Source organism: Uloborus diversus, chromosome 4 (genome assembly GCF_026930045.1).
Source record: "Uloborus diversus isolate 005 chromosome 4, Udiv.v.3.1, whole genome shotgun sequence".
NCBI lineage: Eukaryota > Metazoa > Arthropoda > Arachnida > Araneae > Uloboridae > Uloborus > Uloborus diversus.
The window spans coordinates 155,227,515-155,255,102 of record NC_072734.1 but is presented as its reverse complement, the minus strand read 5'-3'; the positions used below and the strand labels follow the sequence as shown (position 1 = coordinate 155,255,102).

General features: G+C 34.5%; 1 protein-coding gene across 5 annotated transcripts in view; it reads left to right on the top strand.

Annotated features, from left to right (window-relative positions):
- Positions 1-3,930: 3,930 nt before the first annotated feature.
- Positions 3,931-27,588, top strand: part of LOC129219839 (sodium/hydrogen exchanger 9B2-like) — a 92,607-nt gene continuing 68,949 nt past the window's right edge. For 3 of the 5 annotated variants that reach the window (XM_054854143.1, XM_054854147.1, XM_054854148.1), the window contains exon 1: positions 10,662-10,803. The gene's annotated coding sequence lies outside the window, so the exon portion shown is untranslated. Of the gene's footprint in view, positions 4,020-10,661; positions 10,804-27,588 lie in introns of those variants that run through there. The other 2 variants (XM_054854145.1, XM_054854144.1) reach the window with 2 other exon arrangements.

Below are 27,588 nucleotides of genomic sequence, written 5' to 3'. Positions count from 1 at the left end.
ATGTCTTATTCATCAATCGTCGAAAATGTCACGGAAGATAAAATGCACGGTAATAACGAAACAGATTATGTTGTAAATGAATGCATTTTCTATTTCGTGTAATCTCATTATCGGGTACCTTTCCGCTATAGATACATCACTTGGCGCAGTTTTAAGCTTGGCGATCTTTATTTCATTTTATTTATTGTCGCCGTGTTCAGTAAAAGCTACGTCGAAGCTACTTGTTGGGGGGATACCATTCATTACTTTGACTTTTTAATAGGTTTTTAAACCAACAAGCAATTAGAGAAGACTTCCATTACAATGAAAAAAAGAAAAAAACCCGCTAAATAAAAGTAACATAATCTACCAAATAAACAGTCCATTAAATCAAAAGAAAAAAACCCACTAAAATAATTCGCCAAATGAATAAAACAGTTTTAAATGCTCCATTAAAATGCAAAATATCGACCGAGTAAAAGTATCCAGTCATTAGAAAAATATTAAAAGTTCCATTAAAATGTGAAGTTAGAATAAGAGGAGCAAACTTGAGGATGGCATTTAGGTTATTTTCTATTTTTGTCTAATTGAAAAATAAACAAGTCGTCAAGCCAAGTGACGTTTCATGCATGCAGATTGATCATTACATTTTCTCATGTACATAATATTGAAACTTCGTATTTTCTTGGATTTTTAATTTCACTTTTAGAACAAAAATTCAGAACTCTTTCTGTGAAGGCGCGTAAAAAGGGGAGCTGAGCTGAACAACTACAGGCGGTGAGAGATAAAATGTGAGTGGGATTGCAAAACCATTGGAAAAAACACGTCTTAGGGCTTTAAAACGAAACAAAATGTATCCCCCTTTTCTGTGAGACATTACTTTCGTTTAAAAATGTCAACCATTGATAAATCGTAATCGCATATCGTTTATTGTACGATTATACAATAAACGATACGCAAATGCAAATAGCTGGAAAAAATTAACCTTATATGAAGGCGAAAGAATTACATCGTGTAAAATATTGATCGCTACATTTAATCAAGATGGGGGAAAAAAAAAAAAAAAGCCTTCTTTTAAAAAATGCGGTAAAATTTACTTTTTCAGAAGGATATAAATTGCACAAAAGAAAAATCATTACAAGAGAATAATTTTAAAAGGAATTAAAAAAAAAAATCTTGCACGAGATATACTATAGTATGAAATGTGAACCGCAGATACATTCCCCAACTGTACAAATTACGTTGAAGCTAATACATAGTCCATCAGAATAATCTAAGCACAATTTAAAGAAAGAAAAGTAATACTGATGGGTTTATTTTGCATTTAAGTACTGATCACACATATTAATCAATGTTCAGTTCACGTTTCACACTCCAGGGTACCCCATACCTACCACTGTTTGTGGTTTGACCAGTTGGATGGGGCCCTGAAGACAGCTCTGTTTTCTCTTTCTTTTTTTAATCTAGACCAGAAACCGAGCAAAACATGGTTCAGCACCCAGAGACTGCAGTTTTGTGCTTGTTATGAACTCATCAGTCTGGAATAGTAAAAAACTACTTCAGACTAAAGAGTCCATAACAAGGACGAAACTGCTGATATCCGGGCGGCCGGTATCTTTAAGGGTGCCTTAGTCCTTGCTTAATGGCGGTAACTTACTACTTTAGATAGGCCTATATTTCCGTTAAAAATTCAGTGGATGAAATTATTTTTGCATTCGTGACACGTGGGAGAAACACAAAAACTATCTAACTTGTGACTACAAGAAAATATTTTCAATCAGCAGGAAGCCCAAATTAACTGTTATCTTCAGAAAAATACAAGGTGATAAAATATAACTTGGACACAAATAATACATTATAATTTTAATGCTAATGAAAATATTACGACCAAGCTTCAAAATAAATATTAATACATTATTTTGTCTAATATATTTACAAATTTTCAAAGTGGCAACCTTTAGCCTTAATACAGAGCTCTAAACGTTTCACAAAGTTTTCGACTGTGTTCCACAACTCACTTGTTGATATTTATCCCAATCCTTGGATAAGAATTTCTATAGGGATGCAAAAATTTTATGAAGTTTAGCACCCACCCTTGTCTCCAAGACCTTCTTGCATTGTTGAACGGCATCAACGACCCCAATTTGTAACGGTTTGAGGTGTGATATGTGCAAGTGGGTAAAGCCACTTGTTTTTGTTGATCAAGGAATAAAGATTAATCAAGAAACATATTACAAACTCATTTTGGAGGATGTTGTCTCACTTTGGTCGCAAAAGGTCTTCGAAAACGAAGGATGGACCTTCCAACAGGATTCCGTACCTTAAAGCAGAGCGAAAGGCACTCAAGATTGGTGCAAGACATATTTTCCGGACTTCATTGGAGATGAAGAATGGATACCATATTCCCCAGATATGAACTCAATGGATTATTCTGTTTGGTCCATCTTGGAGACAAAGGTGCCAACCTTATAAAACTTTGGCATCCTAAAGAAATCCTTATGCAAGGAATGGAATAAAATATCAGTAAGTGAGTTGCGATCCATAACCTAAAATTTTGTGACATGTTTACAGCTCTGTATTAGGGCTAAAGGTAGCCACTTTGAAAATTTGTAAATATATTAGACGAAATAATGTATTCATATTTATTTTGAAGTTTTGGTAGTAATATTTTCATTAGCACTGAAATTATAATGTATTACTTGTGTCCAAGTTATTTCTTGTTACCCAGTACTTTCAAAGTAACCTTTTTTCTAATTCACTTTTTAAACATATTTGGCGGTCCAGTTTTTTATCTTCTGTGGTCCGGACCTGGACCGCTGTCCGCCAGTTGCCAACTGCTGATATGTATGTTGCCCCATCTACACTAAGTTATTTTTGAGGGAATAGACCGATTTGAACCAACTATCTTTTGTTTGTAATGTTTCGCACAGAACACTTCCTTTCCACATTTCATTCTTATAGATTTGAACAACTGTTCATTAAATTTTGAACAGTTCAAAAAAGAAAAAACCTTAACATTATTAGTGCTTAAAATTGAAGAAACACACATAAATTCTTCCCATAAAAGTGGATTTGCTTTGAACACACGTCATTGGGAAGAACTTTGGAAGTAGATTAGGAAAGAAAAAAAAGAAAAAAAGGATGATATTTTATAAAAAAAACCAAAAAAAAAAAAAAAAAAAAAAAAAAATCTGTAAACGAGAAGTCGAGAACATTCGCACGGGATTCTATGAAAACACGCAATACATCTGCTGCTCTTCTAATACCTTGAATCGAAGGTAATTTTACCACCGGCTCAAGTTTTTATTTCTCTTTTAACACCTTTTCACTATTTTCACTTATGCATGATAAAACATGTATCTTCAATATTTGAGTACTCTTTAACTTAAATTACGTCATTAACTGCAGCAAAATCCATAAAATCTGTGTTTGATTGAATGTTCATTTTCTTTTGTGGAAAAGCTCCACTCAATTTGTAAATTTATGTCAGAGATTTATTAGATTCACTTGGTTCAGACGCCTTTAGATACTTTCTTTTTGTTCGTACTATATTTGGGGGAAAAATGACTTCGACTTGGGGAGTTTAGCAAGGAAAATCTAATGACGGTCATGAAATAAAATTCGGTTTATCGAAAATAAATAACATTAATTTTCCATTCAGTTGAACCGGAATAAAAATTTACTTCGGCATGTCAAAGTTCAACTTACGGAAGTTTTACTGTATATATCAATTCAAACCTAAAAAGCGATTTTGATTCTAAAAAACTTTAATTTCAATAGGATATAGTGACAAAAGTTTAACACGGGGCTGTATGAAAACTTCGCCAACATCACCACGTTGACAATTGATTTGGAATCTCATTTTGATATAGTTTTTTTTGAAACTATAATGCGTAAATGCTGATCATATTTTGTTTCTCTATTTACTCCAGAAGAAAATGCCGGCCATCAAATAAGGAATTGGATTCTTATTGAACGAAAAAAATTACAGCAGATTATTTGGATGTTCATTCTTTCGTTCTAATAGGAAGCATTTGCAGGTAACTATGCAAATTTTAATAATCATTATCAGCTAAAATAAAATTATTTTAAACAGCTAGTATTTAAAAATAATTTCTAGAATATAGTTAAAATTAAATGCTGTAAGACAGAAATCGTTTTACGCGAAAGTAAAATTAAAAAAATATAATATTTAAAATGCAAGGCATTGAAATATAAATAAAAATGACTAAGAGTAACTTTAAAACAATTATTTTCCACCTGAGACAAACCTAATACAACAACTAGAAATGAGTAAATTAATGATTAATGTGAATCACTTAAAGAAACTCCCCTTGTTTTCAAAATTAGATAACAGAAGGAAAAAAACATATAAAAATGTTTTTTTAATTCTCAAGACTATTTCTATAAGCTTGGTTCGCAATAAAAAGTATGAAATAAAAAAGATATACCATTTCTTGATTGCAACACTCAAAAATTAAAGTTGAATTTAATATATTTATGATTATGTAAATTCTAAAGCAGCCAATAAAATTAAAATTAAAAATTTAGAGGAGAAAAAATATAGGCGGTATAGTAGAAGCAATTCGTACAGAGCTGTATACCGACTATATCTTCTCCCAAATTTTTAATTTTAATTTCATTGCCTGTTTTAGAATTAACATAAACAAAAAGATATTAAGATCAACTTTAATTTTTGAGTGGTTGCAATCAAGAAATCAAATACTTCTTTTATTTCATACTTTTTAGTACGAACCAAGCTTAGAAATAGTCTTTACAATTAAAAAAATATTTTTACTTCCTTTTACAAAAAAGGAAGTATTGTATTTGCGAAAAAATTTTCATTCAAAAATCAACCTTAATTTCCATTTTGCTCACCTCCGAATGAATGTTGAGTTTTTTTTTAGACTCGACCCCCCATGTGCCTAAGAACGTATAGACACGCGAAATATCCATTTTAACGATTCCAGAGTTAGTTACAACGAGTTTTCTTGTGACGTCTGTATGTACGTATGTATGTGCGGATGTGCATATGTATGTCGCATAACTCAAGAACGGTATGTCCTAGAAAGTTGAAATTTCGTACGTAGACTCCTAGTGGGGTCTAGTTAAGCACCTCCCGTTTTGGTTGCAATCGGGTGTTTCTAAAGGGCGCTTTTGCCCCTTTTTGAGGGGAAATCATTGTTAATTTCGATGCAAACTCAAGTGGTGTTATAACTCGGCGATATATCGCCAGACTTTTGATCGCCAAGTTTTGTCGCCAACTTGGCGACAAATTTGGCGATTTTTTTTAATTCTTTTGGTTTTAATTTGGCCACTGTTGGTGATATTTAGAGAGTAAACTATTGAATCACACTGAAATTGCCAATAATGGGAAAATGACATTAAATTGGAGTAAAAGGAAGTCATGTGATGCACGCATCAGTTCGTTTTAATTTATTTTAAAGTTTTTGCGTTGAAATTTATTTGAGGTGTTACTTTTTGAAATTGGGCTAAACCACGAGCCAAATTAGCAGCTTTAGATCCCCCGTTGCAGCTGAGCACGAGCCTATGCAGTCAAATCACTTTACATGGTTCTCTAGACCTAGACTAGAAAAGTGACCTAAATCCAGAATTCTGTCCATATCCGTGACCCTCAAGGTCGTGCCGTTTGGTTGTTGGTTTTAAATCTGTATAAGACTCCTTCAACTGAGGTCCATTTAATTTATTTAAACAACCTTGTGGGAAGTAAAAACAGGATCTTTTTGTTTCCGTTAAAATTTTTATTTCCCTGGTAGAAATAGTATGCAAGGAAAACAACTATATGGAGTGAAAAGAATGCATAAATCCGCCTTTTTCTGTGATTATATTCATGTCTTACAAGAAAAGCAAACACTTTTATGCATGCTAAACATAAGCATGAATCATTCGTAAAGACAACATATGTAATACCTTCCTCACTTAACGTATTTTTATTCATTTTATTCACGCACGTGAACAGAGAATAATTTCTTTTACGTAAATCTGTGTTTGCCGAAATATAACTCACAGCAGATCGCTTTCCATAAAACGTGAAATCTTAATGGCCTCTTTATTTTCTTCAATCCTTTTGGTAAATGGTAAAATGTATTTTTTCTCCTATTAACGGCAATGCCGAGAAATGAGGATATTATGTTGATATGTCTTCGTCGTAATTCACTGTACGCATTTATTGGTAGTAAAAACAATTAGTGTTTGTGCTTGATTTTTTATGGTGAGCATACTCGTCAACTGTAGCAATGATTTTTTATTATTTCGAAAAGAGAGAGAGAGAGAGAGAGAAAAGATGGTTGGTGAGTTTTATTAGAGTTGCCAAAGATCTACATAAAGTGTTTTTGTCTTTCATGTGCACTTATATCATCATACATATTATTTCTGAAAGGTGCTTTTTTGTGGATATGCCCATAACTTCTTTTATATACTTCATCAAACTTTATAAGCAAGGCAGTAATTTTAAGATGTTTTCATCGCTATCGGACGAATAGAAAGAAATAATACACGTTTTGGTTGATTTTCGAAAAGTAAAAAGCTTAAAAATCACTGACTATTTTATAGGCAACTAGTACTTCTTTAATACTTCACCAAACTTCATAAGTAAAACAGCAGTTAAACTGGGTTTTTGAATTCCCGCTATTAATAGATAACATATGCGGTACATGGTCGGAGCCAATACCGATTTGATGCATTTACTATTTTATCTCGCATTTAATTACAATTTAACGAAATAATGGCGCTGTCAACCAATCACTGACTAGTTTATAGGCGACTAGTAGTATTTCATAAGCGACTCCAAGCACACGCTGTGTAAGTTGAATAAAAACTTTTGTGCGTAAAAAATAAAAGAAGAAATTACAATTTCAAATAGCACAAATTGCAGATTACTGCAATAATCTGCAATTTATGCTATTTAACGTCGTTATTTATTGTTTTACACACTGTGTACTTAGAGTGTGCTTGGAATGTGTTCAAGCGTGGACGCTTCGCACAGTTCAGCTAGTTCATATTTAAGCGATATTTTCCCGAAATGCTAATAACTTCGGCTTGAACATTTCAAATAGTTGGTGATGCTTCATCTACTTAAATCAGTTTTTAAATTCTCGGTAAGAATTTTTGTAAAAATTAAGTGTTGCACTGGTAAAACTGTACTCATTTTAAAATGTGATTTTTGTCACTTTTCTGTACATTTCTCAAATTGAAAGTGTACCTATAAAAAATGCAAACACGTTTTGAAACCAACAAACAGCATCCACTCAATGGCCTATTCAGTGAAACATGTTTTCTGAGCTGAGGGGCAGAGTTCGAGTTGTGGTTACGCAGTAATGTTCCCATGAATTTTTCTGTGGGTATACTCCCAGTAATTCATTACGCACAATTTGTGTATGTGATCATATACATAGTATGTCATGATATGAAAATTTATGAAGCTTGAGGGTATACGCTATATAGGTTGTTCCGTTTTAACCTGCAAGACCTTTATTTTCGCAATCGTTAGTCGTAGATGTACACTTCCAAATGCAAAAATTTTCAAAATCAGATGCAGAGTTAAGACATTGAAAGTTTGAAGCAAAAATAAAAATAGGTCGAAAAATAAGAAATTTAACGTTTTATACGGACCCTAGGTCCCCTAACTAATATTTAGAGAAATAATCTCCATTGAAAACTATTACTAACACAAAAAATTTAACATTTGTGCGACCAAAACTTAAGGAGATATTCCAGTTTCAATTTTTAATGGACCATACAGAAGTTGAGATTGGAACTTATCGCTCTTTCAGAAGAATGACAGATGGTCAAAGTAAGAAAAACAAGGGATTTATATTTTTCATTGCTATTCAAAAATAAATGCAAATGTTATGCTGTGATACGCAAAAACACACTATAAAAGCTCGAATAATTTGAAAAATCACTCTATGCCCACAGGAATTTTTAAACACTTTTTAACCACTATATTTTCCCCCAAAAAGTCTTATTGACGGCCAGTAAAAAGTGGTGTAAGTCACAAAATGCTTCGTTTCAAATATTGGTCGAATATTGGTCGTAGTAATTTCAAACTTTTTGTGTAGGATTTATTTTTCAATGGAGATTATTTCCCTAAGCATATGTTAAGGGACCTGGGGCCCGTATAAAAAGTTAAAGTTTGTATTTTTTTTACTCATTTTTATTTTTATTTCAAACTTTCAATATCTTAACCCTGCATCTGATTTTGAACATTTTTGCAACTGGAAGTATACATCTAGGACTAACGGTTGCAAAAATAAAGGTCTTGCAGGTTAAAACGGAACACCCTGTATACCTAAAAAACGTTTGAGGGTATACGGCGTATATGGAGTATACCCTATGGAAACACTACTGGTTACGGAATTGGTATTATTGATCGGTATAGCACTTTTGATCATGGTACAAGATGTTCAGATTTCACATAAAGATGTAGATAGTCAAATAAAGGCATATCATACTCTGCCTGTTTAATGAAACACAAGTGCACAAAGTAATTAATTGTTTAAGTAAAAACCAAGTACCAAAGTGCCATCAAACAGTCATCAGTTTGGTTACAAATCAGAATCACCATTCAAAATTTCTTTAGGCCTCCTTCTCAACGTAGTTAACTCAACTCTCGAACGGGCGATTATCAGGATGTGTAACGAGATAGAAAAGTGAAGGAATCTCCTGGCACCCCCTCACACGACAGTCAACCCGTCAGGCACGCCATGCACATGTGTCGCTATCATTTTCATCCCGAGTTGAATCAACTTTTTAGTTGATTATTGCCATGCGCTCGCTCTACACACGAGTAAACTAGCTGAGTTAATTCGATTCAACTTTAACAGCGTTGTGGAGCAGCTGCTCGAATAACTTCGGCTTATTAGAAGAAAAGTTGATACAACTAAGTTGCCTCATGTACTGTACCCCTCTGAGAAGTTGAGCTGTGGCCTTGAGCAAGTCTATTTCTTTCAAGGGAGAGCAATCAGTAAGAAGAGGCATTATTAGCTGAGTTGAGCTACCATTGCAATCCTTTATTGGCGAGAAAATCCTGTACCGCTTGCTATTTCTTACTTGAATTATATTGTTCGCCAAATGGGCAATAACACTGCAAACTAAATCCGCAAGTTTTTAAGCTGTTTTCTCTCACCCCTATTTCAACAAATGGAATCGCTTAATCGGGCGGGCAGCGGAGCTTAACTTGCCAGAGGTGGACAGTAAGCGCAACGAAAAACGCCAGTCAACAAGCTGACAGACGAAGTTTTCGAAAAGTTGGAACAACTAAACGACTCGTGCGTAAGAAGCCGTAAAATCAGTTTTTTTCGTTTGCATTAGATAAGTGCTAGTTTCCTTAGGGGCTGTTCGCAAATGGTGCCACGTTTTGAGGAGGGGGGGGGGGTTGACATTTGGGAAACTATGACAGTTTGTGACAAGGGAAGGGAGGGGGTAACAAAAAGTGTGATATCACGCATTTTTGTATATAAGAATATGTTTCAAGAAAAATATTGTGACGCGTGACAAAGGGCTACTCTATGGCATTTGTTCAAAAATGTTGCAAAAAAGTGTGACATCATTTATAGATAGCTCCTTAGATCCCTCTCAGGTCTCTCTGAAGGTTTGTTTTGTTTTAACTTGTGCTTCGGAAGATGTATTTTCAAACACACATTAAAAAAGGTAGAAATTTCGATGAATTTAAAAAATAAAATCACTGTACGAAAATGACTCTTTCATTATTTCCGTTACCATACCTCTGCCATAGTTTCAAAAATAGTCTAAAAAAATTGGTCTTAATTGCTTAACTGTACTACTAACAGGGCATTATTATTTTTGTTTTCTGTTCTGAGATGGGGGCTTTGTGGCTTAAAGAGCAAGGCGTTGCACTCACAATTTGAGGGCAGTGGGTTCTCTGCTAGCCGGTCAAAGTTCCTCATGATCGCTGATGATGACTGGTGCACATTAAATCTGTCATAGCGAAGAAGTCCTCCCACAGTAAGTCAATACCGCTAAGTGCTGAATCAGCGGTTGAAAAAAAAAAAAAAAAAAAAAATACAGAACTGTTTTCAGGGCCCCTACCAACCTGTGAAAATCTGCATGATAGTTAGTACGGAGGACCCTAGTGTTGCATAGTGGTCGGAGCTTTTCTTCTGTTTGTTCTTGAGAAGCAATAAAGAGTACAGATTCTTTTTATCTGGGATGGGGGACTCCATGGTCCTCAATTACTTTTTCTCGGATTGACAAGCAGGTTCGATATAGAAGGTTGACTTTAACCCCCCCCCCCCCTCCAGGTTGCACTCTTGTTGAGAAGTCAATTCTTTATTCTGAAGTAAAACTCATTCTATCTCTAACGTCAATCTCCATCCGCAGCAGCTGGAGGAAGAGAGGAAAAAAAACCACAAAACAAAGCAAGAGGCATCTAAGAAAACAAAGCGATAGAGCCATTATATTATCACAAAAATTAAATAAATAAATTCGTCCATACAAGTCGTAAAAAAAGAGCCTGATAATATTATTCGTCGCTATGCAAGGCAGAAAATGTGCCCCTCAATGGCATAATCGTGGATCATAAAAAAAAAAAAAAAGAAATTCTTTGTTAAATGTACGTGTTCGAATTCAGTTTGCCCAAGATTTACTCGTTCGCTTCGGGCAAGATGAATTCGGCGATAAAGCGTTATGTTTTCGCCACAGCCCATATAAAATGGATTATTTTGATGGGCTCGTTCATTTCAAATTCAGTTCCCATGGGATCGAGTGGATTAAACGCGTTTGGAAATTTCAATCTGCCAAGTACGACTTCCTTTTTCAAGCGGGACCTAACACCGCCTTGATGTGAGTAAAAGAAAGCAATAATTATTCCCATAAAATTTTATTTTGTGCTGATATTTGCGTTAGGAAACGTCACCATAACGTCGGCTGAGTACAGCAACTGAGTAGCTGAAATTTTGAAAAATACAATGTTTCACTTTTTTGTTCGAAAGAAGACGTAAATACTTTAATTGAATAAAAATTGGAAATGTTATCAAAATAACATTTAAATCAAATATTCACATTTCCAAAAAATTGTGAAAAAGTTTTTATTTGTTCAATTTTCTGCAAAAAAAAAAAAGAAAAGAAAAGAAGAGGAGAAGTATGGTTATACAGTCGGACCCCGATATAACGAACCTTTATTTAACGAATTTCGCGATTTAGCGAATATTTATTTCCCCCCCGACTAAAATGAAAGCAAACCCCTCTGTTTAACGATTAATAAACCCCAAATAAACAAATCGTTTGAACAGTCATTGTTTTATTTATTTTTTTTTTTTTTTGCAAATTTGAGTTCGGAAATATTGGATTGCTTTCCAAATGACATATCCATATTGTCCGAAGCAGAAAAACACTTTTATTGGAATCTGCAATTTTTGACGGGTGAGGGGTCAACCAATGAATAGCGATTCTGATGCAGAAAGCGATAAAGAAACTCTTATTAGAACTGTTACTTTTTCAAATGCCTTACATGGCCTAGAAACTAAAACCGTCTCATGCTTCATGCAGCAGGTTGTAGATGGCACAGTATTTTCTTCGCTCCATAAAGTCGAAAGAGAACTATTTGGAGTCAAGTATCAAGGAAATTGTCAAACATCTATTACTCAGTACTTTAAAATTTCAAATTAACTAGGGTGTAATATTTGGAAAGCTAAACAAAAAGTGTACACTTTCTTTTTTTGGATATTTATGCGCAATTGCTTATTAGATCTTATAGATAAAATAAGAGCATTTTTTTTCACACCCCGATATTATGAATTATCCCGATTTAACGTATAAAAGTGTCGGTCCCGATGACTTTGTTAAATCGGGGTCCGACTATAGTTACCTACTAGTAGTACTCACCCCACGATATGACATTAAAAAAAAGAAAGAAAGAAAAAAAAAAAGATGCCAAAGTATCTGTATTTTGACCTCTTAGATTCAATTCCACTCAAAAAAAAAAAAAAAAAAGTTCCCTCAAAACAATTCGCTTAGTATTTTGTAGATTGACCCCTGAACCCCCTCCCCCCCCTCGTCCTCCCCAGATAATGAATAGCTTGTAATTAGAAAAGGGAAAAGATTTAAAAGTTTTTACTTCCTTTTACAAAAAAGGAAGTATTGTATTCGCGAAAAAAATTTTACTCAAAAATCAGCCTTAATTTCCATTTTTCTCACTCCCGAATGAATGTTGAGTATTTTTTTCGCCCCGATCACACGTGGATATATGCCTAGGAACGTACATACACCTGAAATATCCATTTTGACGACCCCCAAGTTAATTACAACGAATTTTCTCGTGATGTCCGTATGTGTGTATATGTAGGGTATATGCGTGTATATGGTATATGCGCATGTGTGTATGTGTGAATGTATCTCGCATAACTCAAGAACGGTATGTCCTAGAAAGTTGAAATTTGGCACGTAGACTCCTAGTGGAGTCTAGCTGTGCACCTCCCCTTTTGGTTGCATTCGGATGTTCCTAAGGGGGTCTTTTGCCTCTTTTTTGGGGGAAATCATTGTTAATTTCGATGTAAACTCAAGTTGTGTTATAATTTGTCGGACACTAGGCGATATACCGCCAATCTTTAGGTCGCTAAGTTTTATCGCCAACTTGGCGACAAATTTGGCGTTTTTTTTTTGAGTAATCACGATTGCTTATTGTTCTCATTTGACCGTTTCTGATGTTCCGTGCATTTTTCAGCTTGGACGAGAAGCCTCTGCAGCAGCACCGCCCACCGTCCTCTGCAGGTGGCGCGGCGCGGCTGCTCCGGTCCTGAGCTATCCGCTTCTCCTGGTCGGAGGCGTCCATGTCCTACACACACGCACGCTCACACACTCACACACTTTCACACACGCCTACGTGCAGACACACAGGTCTACGCACACACACAAGCCTACACACTTACACACACAACTATGCACACGTAACCGCCCAAGAGGAGAGGCAGGCTTGGGGGGGGGGGGGGACAGGAGCTGTTTCTAGAAACAATAACTCCAATGAGTAGGGTTCTGTCTCAGTTCGTGATTGCGAAAAACGTAATTTGAATTCAAAATTTCAGAATTCAAATTATTATTATTTAAATTTGGTTTCAATTTGTCACTGTTGGTGATATTTAGATAGTAAACTATTGAATCACATTAAAATGCCAATAATGGGGAAATGACATTAAATTGGAGTAAAAAGAAAGTCATGTGAAGCACACATCAGCTCGTTTCTTTAATCAATGTGCAGTATAGTGACTTTTTCTTCTGTACATTTCCAAAAAGAGAATGATTGTAAACGCTCTGTTTGGCAACTGGTTCGAAGTGTTCATTCCCTTGATTTATCTCCTTTTCTTAAAATTTGAACCTCCCCCTCCCCCCCCCAAAAAACCTGATGCAGGAACGCAAAAGTTCCCCCTGTTTTAAAATAATAACTATATATTAATTAAAATATTTCTAGTCATGTGATAAGTGCTACACTTTTGAACGTTGTTATGAATTTTTGAATGTGAAATTGTGCTTAAGTGTTCATTTTCTGATTTGGCAACGTTATACAGTGGCCGCCGCTTACATGAATCCCGTTTGTTCTAAAGTTTTGATTCCATAAATAGATAATGATTCAATAAAGCGGCTAGTTCAATGAAGCTGGATTTTATTCCGTTTTTGACAATTTGATTCAATGAAGCGGTTGAATCAACTAACCACTGATTCAACTAACCGGCGTCCACTGTATTCTAATTACTTTTTTTTTTACTTCCTTTTACAAAAAAGGAAGTATTGTATTCGTGAAAAAATTTTCACTCAAAATTCGGCGTTAATTTCCATTTTGCTCACCCCCGAATGAATGTTGAGTTTTTTTTTTCCGACCCGCTCACACGCGGATAAGTGCCTAAGAACGTATAAGCACCCGAAATATTTATTTTGACATTCCCCGAGTTAATTACAACGACTTTTCTCGTGACGTCCGTATGTATGTATGTATGTGCGTATGTGCGGATGTATGTCGCATAACTCAAGAACGGTGTGTCCTAGAAAGTTGAAATTTGGTACGTAGACTCCTAGTGTTGTCTAGTTGTGCACCTCCCCTTTTGGTTGCATTCGGGTGTTTCCAAAGGGGTCTTTTGCCCCTTTTTGTGGACAAATCATTGTTAATTTCTATGTATACTCAAATGGTGTTATAATTTGGCGGACACTTGGCGATATATCGCCAAGACGCCACTGGCGATATATCGCCAGTGTTTTGGTCGGCAAGTTTTGTCGTCAACTTGGCTACAAATTTGGCGATTTTTTTTTAAAATTTTTAATATGGTTTCAAATTGGCCACTGGTGGTGAAATTTAGAGAGTCAACTATTTAGAGATCAAACTATTGAATCACATTAAAATTGCCAATAATGGGAAAATGACATTAAAATTGGAGTAAAAAGAAGTCATGTGATGCACACATCAGCTCGTTTGTGTTTAGTATCCGAAATATAATTTATGAATACATTGCTAGAATAGGAAAAATGGATAGTTTTTGAGTAAAAGGTAATTCCGAAGCATGTGCTAAAAGTACTTAAGTATAAAAGGTAAATAAATTTTCTTTTGATTTTTGCAAATTTTTAACTGCTGATGCAAAAAGGAAGGAGGTTATAAGGATGGGAGGGTATATTGACGTGTTTCTTTATCTCTTTGTGGCATCATAGCTCCAGCTCCTAAACGGTTTTACCGATTTTGATAATTTTTTTTGTTCGAAAGATGACTTGTTCGAAAGTATTCTTTGTTAAATCTCATCTTTATAGGCTTGAAGCACCGGAAATATTAAGTAAAAACAAAATTGGCAATATTTCACAATTTCTGTAGTTAATATATACTTTAGCACATTTAAAACATTGGTACCAATTGGATGAACGAATTTTTCTGCGTATGATAGAATTCATTTGGAACTGCCAAGTTATATAAAACTGGAATTATAACCTTTTCTTTAAATATCACATTCAAATAAAAATATAAGCTTTTTTACGAAATTGGTAGTTGATCATTATCGGAAGAGATCAAAAATCATGAATTTTAAATTTTTATTTGTTGCCACTTTCTGTTTGTTAACAAATAAAACATATTTTCAATTCCCCCCTTATTCTGCTATACTTATAAAGCCCTAGTGACATTATAAAACGCGTACATCGAAATTCCATCGTTATTTTCCTTTCTTCCCTGCAAGATTCATTCAGATGGAATCGTTCTAACTTGGCCGCTTGCCATATTCCACGTCCTCTGTGGACAGATTGTAGTTGTGATTATCTTTACTTTTCCACGTAATCCGGAATATAATAAAATATATCTAATCAAATTTCATGTGTGATCCGAGATTTAACTAATCTGAGGTGTGATCCTCGGGAATAGGGTTTTTTCTAAGTTTTTAGTTTAATGTTTGTTTTTGTGAATTTTGAAATTGCAAAATCGGGTGATTTATGCAAATTTCTGTAAAATTTAAGGAAGTTTTGCATCATTTCCTGTTGATAGGAAATTTATTTAATTAAGAACGTATTTTCACACTAACAGCATTATATACGAAAAATATTTATTGTATCTACAAACATTTTGAAATCTACGAAAATTTTATCTGCGAAAAATATTTCGAAAGTCGTGCTGAGTTTCTTGTACTAATGAAGAGGCTCCATTGTAGCCTTAAAATAGCTATATGCTGTATTTCCTTGATATTTTGTGTGTATCTCAAAGGTGCCTTGGGTCAGGCTTTGATGCAGCTCGAAGCATTTTTCGAAAAATTCAAATTTTTTCTCTTTTAATTCCAATTTCAAACCAAAAAATGGCACAAAAACTCTTTTTATTCGAAGGAATAATAGTATCGTTTCAAATTTGGTACCATTGGAAAACCCGTTAAAAGTACTACCCCATTCGAAGTTTTACCCAAGGTGCGAAAACTCAAAGTGCCTAAATTAACTAGAAAAGTAGATACAACCATTTTTAAGTAAGTGAAACTGAATTTAAAAATAAAGCCTCAGTTCGTTATCTGCACGAGTTATGATCAAATCATCGTGGAAAATAACCGGCGATACAATATGAATAACACTAAAATGTTTTCAGTGTTCAGTAAAACTTGTTTGCTTTTTGTTTATTGATGTGTTTATTAGTTATACTAATTTATTACCTTTTAATCCATGATTTTCATTCAAGTGCACACTAAATGAGCACTTTTTTTATTTTTCGCAAGCAATTACAAATTCGATCAACTATAAAAATTGTTTGATAGACGAATTCAGCTATATGACCAAAGAACGGTATGTTAATAACGCACTTTAATTGTCACTAGGTGTTTAGCTGTGACCTGCATAATCTACAACTCATGGTTATGGCCCGTCAGGAAACGAAATTGACTATGAGTGGTTAATGGAATTTTCTCAAATTTTCTCTTTTCAGTTTAAAATTTTGCATTTAAAACGAAGCACAGTGCTGCAAATATCTGGTATGGAATAAAGTCAAAGCTAGTTTTAACTTTTTAAACTGTTTTAGAGCTTTTAAAGTATTATGCGGTGGAGCTCCGATTCTACATTGTTCGTTTCATCCGTTATCTAGCTTCCAACGTCATTTTCTGCTGGTCCGGCAAAATTGCTATACACTGGTGTGCAAAAATTAAGGACAAAGTCGAAAAATTAGCATATCAGCTGAACGAAGAGGCAGAGCGGACAGAAAGACCAATCAGGAGATTAAGTAAGGTGATGTACGGTAGCCACGGTAGTACATGCGCAGATATGCAGGGAGACGTAATGGGGGAGTGTCTGAGTAGTATAAAGCATGTTGTCGGTTAAGATCAGTATTTCTGGCAAATAGATTGCACGCCGTATAGCAATTAAAATCACACCGAGTTGCTGCCTCAGCAAGAAATGGCGAATAATCAATCTGTTAGACGACATCTGGATGCATTTACCCGAGGTCGAATCATTGCGAAGTTGGAGGAAGGCCGCAAAATGTGGCTGCAGAGTTCGGAATAGCTCACAGCATCGTTTCACGACTTAGGAGACAATTTCAAACTACAGGAACAGCTATCCGGGGGTTCAGTGGTGGTCGTCCACGAGGAACCACACCCGCAGATGACCGGTACACTGTCTTACAGGCCAGAAAAAACAGGCGGCAGACAGCGAGAGAAATCGCTCTCGACACACGACACAGGCGACTGGACGACCGATATCGCGTTTTACCGTAGCCAGAAAACTGCACGGTGGTGGCCTGTTTGCACGACGCCCTATACGGTGTGTACCTCTAAAGCCTGCCCATCGGAGAAGGCGTTCTCTGTAGTGCCGGTAACACCGAAATTGGAGAGACAATGAATGGGGACGAGTACTCTTAACAGATGAGAGCAGATTCAGTCTGAGTAGCGATTCTCATCGCATACTCATCTGGAGAGAGCAGGGAAGCCGCAATCATCCCTCGAACATCATTGAAAGGGACAGGTATGGAGGTCGCGGTGTTCTCGTTAGGGGAATCATCATGCTTGGTAGTTGTACAGACCTTCACATCTTCGACGCAGGTTCAGTCAACGGGACCCGTTCGGGGGAGATGATATCCCCTGCTAAAGACCGAAAGTTTCTTGCTGGACACCCATCACAGGGATGTTTCGGCCTTCAGTCGCATTGCGCTCCATGCTACTTTTTGAATAAAGCTTCTTTTTATCCCTCTGATTTCTCTTTTAGTAAGTGTTGCTTACATTACACATGTCCTTACGTACTGGGGATCTTACGGTATTAAATCTGTTGATTTGGAAAGCTTTTGTACAAAATTATATTGAAAAAACCGTCTCATCCTTAATTTTTGCACACCAGTGTATACCCGGTGATGTTAAAATATTCCGGATTTTTCATTACCCTTTTTCAGATAATCCGCTTACGTTTTTCTTAAACATCGTAATAATATTTCCTCTGCAAGACTCACATAAACTTTTTAAGGTCATATTTTTTTCGAAATAAATTTGGTTCTTTGCTCTTTGAAGCTGTTATGGCATTCTTTCTGCTCCGTCTTAATGTTTTGACTGTCAAAGCAGAAAAACTGTTAAACAACTTTTGTTTGCAGATGCAAACCAAGAAGCAAATTTTCAAAAAAGCACTATTGTGGTATAACTGAAATGGTTTACAAAAACAAAAACTAAGATTACAGATTTTTGCTACTAGTCCATTGAGAAAATGTCAATTTTTAAAAAAAATGATATGTTAAGATTTTCATCCCTACCCCCGATGCTACGTTTTCCAGCTTGCTGCGTTTTTTCTCATTAATCCGACGGAATACGTAAAATCGAAGTTCCACTGTACTACGCTTCAAAAAACGACATTTCCCCTTAAATCTTCAATTAGAGACGGATTTCAAAAAGTTACACAAATAAATGTTATGAAGAAACTATTTAAACACGCACGTGCTCTTAAGGAAATTTTTTGGACTGTCTTCGAATACATACATTGGCAGGGGTGCCCACCCCTAAGAGGAAGGGCGCAACCCCCTTAAATATCGCAAACCCCCTTATGAAAACGATTTTCCGAAATTCGATAAGGGTAAATTACTCATTTTTAGGCAAATGAAATTTAAAATTTTAGAGAATTTTGCCTAAAGATTACTTATATTCAGGCAATATTCTCCCAAAAGCAAGAGCCCCCCCCCCAGAAAATGAGAAAAATGGCTGTCAAAACACCTCCCCCCTCTAAAAACTTCAATGGCGCAGCCTGCGCCATACACCCTCCAGGTCCCTGGCTTCGGCCATTCTCCGAAAGTACATCCGGCACTAGGACGCCCATATAGGGGGGCAAGAGGAGGCTCAAGCCCCCCTTAGAAATGGGAACTTCTTTGATTTTGAAAAATTTCAACTTCCTATGCAGGAGCTCAACCTAAAATCCATGGTTGAATCGAGTATAACTAGGCTTACCAGATTTCCGAAATAGTCAACCGGGACTGTTTTAGATGGTAGTTCATTATCAATGCTATGAATAAATGATTACTAGTTCTGAACCTAATCAGGGGTAATAAAAACGCCACAAGCAGATAAATTTAAACAAATTATTTCTTACATGTTAATATTTATACAGTTACTTAAGTAAGAAGAAACACTTTGAACGTGGAATGAAAATTTTAACAATATTCACATTGGCTGGGACTTCTTTTTTAGAAAGTCTTTTCTTGTTTTTAATCGTGTTGTAAAGATTTTCACAAGCTAACCCGGTATTAATTTTACATGTCAATGTTACAAATGACAAAATAATTATCCTAAATAATCCTTTACAGTTAATTATTTTTAGACTCTTTTGGTCAAATGTACTCACATTTATCTTTAACTGGGACATAAAATGAACCGACCGGGATACTGTGATTTTGTCTGAAAACCGGGACTGCCCCGGTCAAACCGGGACGTCTGAGCAAGCCTATAAGTATAATCATTGTTCGAAACCCACATCGATGTGCATGATTCAAAAGATACATTCATTCAAGTAAATCTGTATAATGTAATATAGCCGATTGTGATCATACTTTAATAACCTTTTCCAAATCCATAAATGCTTCTATCAATACAAAGTAAGGAAACTTTACGAGGCATATGAAACATTTATCATCCCATGAATGAAACGTTAAATCTTTCCATAAAATCCAAGTGGCTCTTTGTATTCCTATCTAAAGTATCATAATTTCGTAGCTGTTTGATTCGTAGACGAAAAGTCAAAAACTGGTCGCTTTCGACTATCGAATGGTTAGGCCACGTGTCATGCTTTTTTACTACAATATAGATGGTACTCGTAAATCCTCAATCCTTTTTAGCTGGTCATAGAAACCAGATTTCGCCAACTAAAATCAGTCTGTAAATCAGCGTTTTTATAACTAGAATTTCCTGGAACTAACTATAACTGGCTATTCTCGCTATACGTACTGTTGTTCAACACATGAGTTGTCACATTAGTAGCAGCGTCTGTGGTGCACACGATCCCTGAAGGACATTGGATTTGCCAGCGGATTCAGACGGCGCAAAGGTAATTGATTTTTTTTACCCTTAAAACGGGACTGTTTAGAATTTTAGGCAACAATATGCTTAATATTTAAAAAAAGAAAAAACGATTTCTTTTGACTGCTTTTGCTTATTGTAAAGAACAGAAATGAACAGGTTAAACCTCTGATTTCAATAGACACGCCTAGTCACCCACTAACTATAAATAATTAAAACTAATCTGAAAACTTTGACCCTTAGTGTTTTCTATTTCCGTCTTTCAGATCAGGGTTGCTGATGAAAAGTTTTGAAAATAGTCAAAACACTATTTAAAAATTAGCCAAAAACTGCTCGTGAGGACTGCACCACATTTTGATACTTTTAAAAGCTTCAATTGTATTGTATTTGGAGGATTTTTTTCTCTTTTTAATGGAGCTTTTAGTCTTGTTTTAAGGCTTATTTTGATTGAAAGTCCATTAAAAAGGTGAAACAACGTGTGATATCGCTAATTAAGTAGTTTCTATACAACTTTGACCGAAGGTGAAGGTTAGGGAATAAAATGAAAACTGATCGCCAAGATTTAAAGTGAGCCAATTGAAGTAGGTATCATGAAAATGTACCCAGTTATCTATGTTTAACTATAGTATGTAGTAAAATGTGTAAAAGGAGATTCATTTAAGAAGCATTGCTGCTAACGCGCGTACAAAAGTAACTCACCCATTCTTTCGAGTTATTAAAAACATCTATTATTTAATAGACGTAAAAGAAAGTGGCTTGGTGTGCACATCAGATATATGTTATCGTGGGATACTAAGTGGAACACTAATAACACTCAAAACAAATTTCGTCAAAATGCTCCCAAGTTCGAGTACTGTCCCAAGTGTGAACACTTAATTGTATCACATGAATTTAATTAGAATTCAAGTTAAAAAAAAGATTCATTTCAAAATTAGTTCAATTCAAATTTAGAAAATTCTACTAATATGAAAAGAAAACAAAAATGAAGTATTGGGCCAAAGGTTATTCAAACAGAAATTTATTCTTTCAAAAAATTAAATAGGCTGAGCTCAAATGCTTGTCCTGTAAAATTAAATTTTCTTTCAAAAATTGAGATTGTTTTGATACTAAAAGCATGAATTAAAATTTGAATATAGTCGTTGTAGTTTTACTTTTTCAAGGAAAGTGATTATTTTTTAAAGTATTCGTAGGTGAGTTGTATTAAAAATTTTTAGGCTGTTATTTTTCTAAAATTTAAAATGGTCTTAGCTTAAAACCACTTTGTTAAATTACGTTTAAAAAAATGTAAAACACCGCTTGAAAACTAAAGTGAAACGCTCTGGATTGCTATTCTGTATAGTAGATTGGCGGAAATAGATATCATTAAAAGATTATAATCTTTAAAGCAACAAGCACTCAATCGACAAGCCATGTTTTTCGGTAAATGTAATTTCCGTATGAGCTATTCGGAGCAGTAAAATGAAATTTAATGGACCATATGTATCAATAAACGTTACTCATTACTGTGAGGAAGGGAACTTGATGTTTTCATGCTTCATTCTTAAAAACACTTTTTGGGTCAGACGTGAATTTTAATTATTGTCCTGGATATTGGCGCATTTATGTAAAATATTGTGAATACGTTTTTGTAAAAAATGGATCTCATATTTCGCTAAAAAGACCATTGCTCTTTACATTATCGTGTTTTAAAATTTGTTTTATCCTGGCTTACAGTCTAAATTATTTGCATTTAAAAGTTAGTGATCCTGTTGGCAACACTCCAAAACAAACTGATGAGAAAAAGTTCCGCTGATTCAAATGGGAAAAGTTTTTTTTTTTTTTGCAGTTGTTAGCAGAAAAATAAAATTTAAAATACAAATATATTTATTTATTTTATGTGATCACGCATAGTTTGCCTCTAAAAATTCTACCATAAAAATTCCTTAGAGGCGGAAGGAGGGAGACGAGAATCTTTCAATGCTGCTTTGTACGGCAGATATACTATTCACGTCCTGACGCATATAAGCAACTTTTACTCAGCTAAGGACCTTGTAATAGTTTTGGCACTCCTGATTGGACAGCCGACGCAAATGGGCCGCCTATGTTTTTTCCCCCATCCAAAGCATGTGAACAAACTTCGTTCCTCAGAAGTTCAGAATTCACGTTTGAATGTTCTTAATCCCTCGCCTTTGAATAATGTCTAGAAGCTCACATTTCTTTGCATTGAAAAAGGTGTTCCTTGTAACACCGAAACACGTGTCTGCAATATTTTGCAATTTTTGTGCTTTATGACGTTGGATTACTGATTTTTTTGAATGTCTAGAAGATCTAGTTTTGAATTGAAACAATAATTAGAGCATGCAAAACAAGCTTTTAAAGCAATGGATGACATTTTTACGTGGTAGTCAATCAGCAGTCTCCAGACTTTTGCAGGGTCTCTAGAAAAGCAAAAGTTGTTTACATGCCGCCCCCTGACTACACAAGAACAGTCTTCAACTTAATATCAAAAAACTTTGAAAAATAATACAGAAACGTGCTCTCATTCCATCCGTCAAAATGAACGTTACTAAAATCAATCACTGATTAATGAATGGATATACAGCAGAACCTAATTAATCTGGGCTAATTGATGATCCAGGTCGTCCGAATTAATGAAAGTACGGATTAAACAAGACAACCTATAAATTGAGCCAAGCTACATAAACAAAGAACTGTACAAAAAATTGTAATTTAAATTCAAGAGAATGAAATATAAAATTCAAAATTTAAAAACCCCTCGACTGGGTCGCAAATGTAGAATCAAGAGGGAAAATTGGAAATCCTTTTAAAAGTATTATACTATTAAAAATCAATTACAAGTACTTTATTTATTAACAAATAGAAACTGGCAACAGATAAAAAATTTAAATCATTCCTTTTAATTTCCTTGTCGGCCAACAATGAATTCGGCTACTAATCGTTGAATAAAGGCTTAGCCGTTCTTAAAATCTGCTTTAAAAAGCGTCGTAATTTGAGTTCTATATAACATGGAAGTTCCAAACACATTCTATCAGACGTAGTAAAAACTCTTTTTTTGGCACTAAATTTGAAAATTTTTAAATATATTTTCACTGCAAAAATCGCGAGAAATCTTTAGAGGTTTTTAAATAACATCTGCGTTAATTAATGCCATCCGAAGACGCAACCTAGCTAAGAACACTTTCAGTCAACAAGCTCTCCTTTCGAACAAATTTTTTTTCTTAAAAATAGGTCCATTCGTTTAGGCGCTAGAGTGCCACAGACAGATCCACACATACACACACACAGATACGTAGATACACCCAGACACGTCAAACATTTAACCCCCTTCCTTTGTGTCGGGGGTTAATAAAACTGCTTAAGAGAAAATTACAGAAATTCAAAGTATGACCTACAAAAACATAAATGCGCTATCTCGCCTTTTAATTACACAATATGAGGCAGTGAGAAGCAAAGGGAAGTTAGTGGCAAAATTAAAAATTTGGAGATAACCAGTAAAAATGGTAGGTGAACCTCTCCACTGTCTTGGGGCAAGAGATGGTACTAGTAGCCCTTGTAGTTGCTGATATACAGCATGATTTAGGAAAAAAAATCAATGAAAGCCTACCTAGGATGTTACCTTTAATGCGTTTTATACTAAAAACTTGAAAATGTCCACTTACATCCCTTTACTTCTCACGGCCTCATATGAGCATCTGAATGGCTGTCCGGATAAAGGGATGTCCGGTTTTTAACAGGGTCCAGAGTAATGAGGGTTTACTGTCTGAATAAATGTGCTCGGAATGTTGATTAAATAAGTGGTTGTTCAAAACTCATGGCCCACGGCTATGAGAGACATTTACGAACGCAGTGGCCGATGCATAAATATAGCATTTCATAGAAAAATTTTAATCAGATAGTTTTTTTTAAATCAAAACCCTTTCATTTCTGCATCTTTGGACATTACCTAGGACATTACAAAAATCCAGAAATGTCTTGGCTAATCTCGGAGGCACGGTAAGCAAAAGCTTTCCTACGCTAGAAGTCCTACGCTTTCTGTTATTCATCTTTCCGTTTCTAGATACAGTGAACCGATTTGAAGACAAAATTTCCTTTTATAAATCTCACTTAGAACAAACTAATAGATTCAAATAAAAATAGAGAATGATGTAAAGGTTCCTCTAGAAAGCAGTACCTTTGTCGTTCCGCGTAACCTCAAGGTTGCATGGAGATCAAGGAAGGGTTTCGCGAAACTTGCATGCTCTTTGTTGCTGTTATCTTGTACCAGCCAGGCTAGCAATTGGGGGAGGGGGGTTGGGGGGGGGGGGGTACGCTGCTTTACTGGACCGTACCACCAACTGGACCGTAATTTGGTGTGAAGTTCGACTTCCATGGTACACACATGCCATAAAGACCCGTTTATAGGGTAGGCAACCTTTCACAGCATAACAACACATTCACACACGCCTGAGCCGGGATTTGAGCCCCGGGACCACCCCGTCGCAGTCAGACACCTCTGACCACTAGACAAGGTGGCCGGAATTGCCAAATAGATAATACTATGTAATGAAAATAATAAACTTATAAAAAGTATCATACGCTAATTAAATAAAACAAACAAAACCTTCATTAAAATAAAAAATTAAAGCATCACACCACCCAATATTATATCAAACATGCCAGCCTATTAGTTACAATCCCTTAAATTGTAGTCACTTGAGTGAGAATAAAAAAGGCACATCCTTAGAATTCGCTCAAATGGGGTTCGTTTTTACGATTGTAATTTTGTTTAAAGGTACTATTTTTAAGATCGCGATTTTTTTGTGAACGGTCCACTTTTACAATCGTGAATTTGAAAAGATTTTATTCTAGGGCATTGAAAGAAGAGCATATTTTGAAAAATATTGCCTTTTTCAAAATGTGTTTTAGCATGCGGCTGTTTCGCTGTTCTGGAGTCAACACAATTTAACACCTTTTCAATGTAAAAATTCAAAATTTGGTTTATATTTTACAAAAAATAAATAAATAAAAAGATTAAGTCGATTTTTAAAAACAATACATACAATCATTATAGGAAAAGTAAAAGGTGACTCACCGAAACAGGAACAGGCAAATGTTTCTAACTGCTGCTGTAACAAACAGAGATAAATATCATTGAAAATTTTCTGAATCTGCCACTAAATAAAAAGCGTGTGAAAGAATTAAGAATAACAGAATTTTTAAAAAAATACTAAGCACTTTTCACGATACACTCAAAATGACAAAAAAACTTTTCTGGGTCAGAAAGGACAATTTAAGTATTCTTATAGTTTTCAATTATTCCAAGAAAAAGACTTCTCAAACGAACAAAAGTGCGGTCAAGTCATGTAGATAATATTTTATCATTATCTAGCTTTCAATTATAAATTTGAGTGTTGAAACATGCATATTTTTCTTAATGGGAAAGTTTAATTTGAAATGACTTGAGCGCACTTTTCTTCGTTTGAGAAGTCTTTTTCTTGGAATTTTTTGGAAACTACAGGAATACTTAAATTGTCCTTTCTGACCCAGAAAAGTTTTTTTTTTTTTTTGTCATTTTGTTATGAAAACTGCTTAGTACTTTTTTTTAAATTCTGTTATTTTAAAGTTTTTCGTTTTCAAACAAAATTTTTGTGTCCAGAGAAGCCTTGATTTAAAATTTCCATTACTATTAACATTACTGTCACAAGGCAACAAAATTTGTAACAATGGGTTTTATATTTAAACATTTAATGTAGAAATTAAATGAAATTTGCTGTTTACCATCCTAACCGAAATAATAATTTTGCTTTAGAATTTTTATTTTTCAGCGTTAATTGGACCTATGATTAAGCAAATCATTTAGTGAAATCCCGAAGTCTCTAAGTGCTCTAGTTGCTGAGATATAAGCAAAACCAGGCCTCAGATTACTCGGTGACAATCAAGCCAAGTATAATAAAAGTGCTTAATAAACAAAGGGCAAAAAGTGTTTATAAATAAATCATTCATCATTTTTTGATAACTAGTTTTCTTGCTGGTTTCAACTGAAAAAGTTTCTAAAGAATTCTTTTCAAAACTCTTTCCCCACGTGGAAAATATCCAGCGAGCGATAAAATTCCGACACTAATTCCATATTTTGAACTTAATAAAAGCGAGATGAAATAAATGCAGTAAAATACAGGTTTTATGTTCAAAATAAAATAATAGTTTAAAAAACTAAAAAATACGCTTTCGTAGCAAAATGAACTAAAAAGTGAAAAATAATCTTTGGATGATAGTAGTTGACCAATCACTTAATTTCAATGTAATACAAAAAAGCGTGGGGGGCTATCTATTTACATTTTTGCTTGGACAACAAATGGAAGAAATTCATGACAACTGATAAGAAGCCCCCCACGCTTTTTTGTATTACATTGAAATTAAGTGATTGGTCAACTACTATCATCCAAAGATTATTTTTCACTTTTTAGTTCATTTTGCTACGAAAGCGTATTTTTTTAGTTTTTTAAACTATTATATTTTTTTTCTTCTTTTTAGTTTAACTTGTTTTACGAAAAAATATTCATTTCAACATTATTCAAAATCTTTTATATTCATAAAATTTGCTCAAAAAAAGCTAATCCATCTCAGTCATCGATGTATGTGTGCGGAAATCATATCTTCATTAATTTGAAAATTTGAGATGCATTTGAATAAAAGTTTTGTTCAACAATGGTCTGATCAGCAATGAATTTCCAATTGAAGGCTCACCTAAATTTTGGCATGAAATTAGTTAAAAACAATTATATTTCATGTTCTAATTAACTTGGAACATTGGAACAAATTTTGTCTGATGCAGAAAAATTAAAGGTTTTTGTAGATATTTTTAAATAATTTTTGCGAGCATTTTTTAATGTATTTTATTAAATTTTTCCTTTTTCACATTGTTGGATTTATGCCAAAATATTGATTAAAATTGGAGGAAACTAACAATTAAAAGAGTTAATTAATTAATTTGATTATAGAATATTGCATTGTCATCGGGTCTGAGGTCGCGTGCCAAATTTCAAAAGAATCCGATCGCAGGAAGTGGGCGAAATTTGAGCTGCAAGATTCCGTTACAAGATACATACATACATACATACATACATACATACATACATACATACAGGTGAAGCTAATAAAAGCGTGTTAAAAATGCAGATAATAGAAAATTTTCTGCATTTTTTTTTTCACTTTTTAGTTCATTTTGCTACGAAAGCGTGTTTTATTAGTTTTTTAAACTATTATATTTTTTTTCTTCTTTTTAGTTTAACTTGTTTTACGAAAAAATATTCATTTCAACATTATTCAAAATCTTTTATATTCATAAAATTTGCCCAAAAAAAGCTAATCCATCTCAGTCATCGATGTATGTGTGCGGAAATCATATCTTCATTAATTTGAAAATTTGAGATTTTGCCATTAAATAAAAAAAGCGTGATAACTAGTTTTCTTGCTAGAATTCTTTTCAAAACTCTTGCTCCACGTGGAGCGAACGTTCGCGATAAAAGTCCGAGATTAATTACATATTTTGAACTTTATAAAAGTGAAATGAGATAAATGCAGTAAAATGTACATTTTATGTTTAAGAAATGGCAGACCGTTGAAAATTTTCTGCATTTGCCACTGAATAAAAATAGCGTGATTCCTAGTTTTCTTG